General features: G+C 25.5%; 1 protein-coding gene across 1 annotated transcript in view; it reads right to left on the reverse strand.

Moving 5' to 3' along the window:
- The window catches only part of LOC100159213 (nose resistant to fluoxetine protein 6), a 41,438-nt gene extending 41,246 nt beyond the window's left edge, over positions 1 to 192 (reverse strand). The window contains exon 1 of the mRNA XM_001952194.5: positions 87 to 192. The gene's annotated coding sequence lies outside the window, so the exon portion shown is untranslated. The remainder of the gene's footprint in view (positions 1 to 86) is intronic.
- Positions 193 to 2,408: the final 2,216 nt, after the last annotated feature.

Here is a 2,408-nt window from a genome sequence, read left to right on the forward strand (position 1 = left end):
ATTGTATTTTTTATGTCATAGATAAAATATTATTTAAAAAAATTGTTTTTATATTAGTATTAAGTGAATTTTTAAGCGTAACTTACTTGAATTTTTTTACCCGTTTCACTACGTTTCTTGCCTAAGAGATACAGCTCTGATCTATCCACTAAGGCAACTGAACTACGATTCACTGAAACTGGTTACGGTTCGATTATCAAGACCAAGTTCAAGAATAATTTCCCCACTCCAACTACCTACCATATTATTCTTATTACCATCCTTGCGATTTCCTCCATTCTTTGACTTAAAATTTAAAAAAAAAGTGTTATACATAGATACGACATAACTCACATAACTATAAAACTAAATATTCCACAAAAACCTTGAATAGAAATGGTGTGAATTCATTAATGATTATAAATAATATTTGATTCTCTATAATATTACAATATATAATATTTATTGTTTAAGATTTTGAGCAAGCGGGAGATTGTATAATACAGGCATGTATTTTTTTTTTTTGGGGTGGGGGTATATTTTAATATGACATATAGGCTTTACACACTTTCTATTAAAATCATCAACCTTCATATTAAAAAAAGGTGGGTAAGTGGATGTCACTCTGCTGTACAGTATGTTACAAGTGGGTCACTGTATCATGGATGGTATTAAATTTGAATTCAATGATATAATATCATTGTATAAGAAAAACGATTCTAAGCGGGGACGGTATGTCAATCTAGGTGTAAGACATAGGTAATGTTATATAGTCAATGGTATTAAAAAAAAATTGACCTATAATAAATTCCAAATTAATCATATCACAATATCTATTAGGTAATTATAACGCATTATACATTAACAACAAACCGTGATACTATCATAGATATATAATAGTATACTTAGAAGTTTCAAGTATACCCAAGAATAATATTATACAATCACAACCAAATAACTAAAATAATTATTCTAGGTTTTTAATATGTAATTTCGTCAAAAATTGAACTTAAAATGACTATAAAAATAAACTGTGTAAATGTATTTTTTAGATTTTTTGGTAACAGAATTAATTACTTACGTGGAATCTTGTTTTTAATTTTCAAATCTTAGATACAAAATTTGAACATTTTATAAATTTTTAACTACAAAATAATTATTCAAATTTAAATTTGATAAATTTTGTAAAAATTCGATCTTTAAATGCTTATAAAAAAAGTTGTGCCTATGTATTTTTTATATTTTTCAACTGCTATTGTCACAACATGTCAGATCCCTTGTATTAAATTTGTACAATTTTGGCCCAACAGGTAAAACTATATTGATATTTATAGAAAAAAAAAACTAAAAAAGTTGAAAACTGATAATATCCGTAAAAAGCTCAAAAAGAGTTAAATTATTTTCAAAATTTTATCATGTATAGATAATTCTAACATGAACATTCAGTAAAATTTTCAAGTATCTACAGTCATTTTTATTTTAATTACAACAAAATAAGAAAATCGTTACGTAAGAAATCGAGTGAATACCAAATGTTGTAAAAATATGAATTTCAAACGATCATAAAAATTTAATTTGAGTTTCTTATAGACATTTTTTTTTTGATAAAGGTAGATTATCCTTTTAGGAATCTTGTATTACATTTTAAAATCTTAGTTCTAAAAAGAAAAATTTTTCATGAATTTCTACCTCAAAATAATTTCCAAATTTTCGTCATTTTTACGTATTTTGTCAATATTTGAACTTTAGATGCTTATAAAAAAGAATTGTGACTACGGATTTTTAATTTTTTTCATCTACCTTTGAAACAATACGAGTATAATAGGAACCTTCTATTAAATTTTCAAGCTTTTTTAACCAACAAATAACATTTTATTGATATTTATAGAAAAAAAAAATAAAAAACGGAAACTACAAATGTCCGTAAATGGCTCAAAATAAGTCAAAATATTTGGAAAATGTTATGTTGTATAGAAAATGCTAATATAAACACTCAGTCAAAATTTTATGTACCTACGGTCATTTGTTTTAGAGTTGCACTAAAAACCAAAATCGATTTTATCGAAAACAGATTTTGCGTAAAAATTCCCGTTTTTCCTTAATTTTCCTTTACTTTTGACCCCCCAAAGTACCAACTAAATTCACCTTCATATCAGAAAAGATACTTTTAAAGAAAATCCAAGCACTTTTACTGTCCTAAAACGTGATGACAGACACAAAAAAATTTAAAAATTAAAAAAAAACACACATCATTGTAAAATCAATGCATTCATCGTTCCACTCAGAATCTAATATAAAATATATGAAATAGAACCATATGACAAACTAGTTTTTTAGAAATCTGAATCATATAATACATAATATATTTTCGGCATAAATACAACACTCAACACATCTCCCTAGCTACGTCACTTATTTAGGGACCAACT

This window comes from Acyrthosiphon pisum, chromosome A2, assembly GCF_005508785.2.
Source record: "Acyrthosiphon pisum isolate AL4f chromosome A2, pea_aphid_22Mar2018_4r6ur, whole genome shotgun sequence".
NCBI lineage: Eukaryota > Metazoa > Arthropoda > Insecta > Hemiptera > Aphididae > Acyrthosiphon > Acyrthosiphon pisum.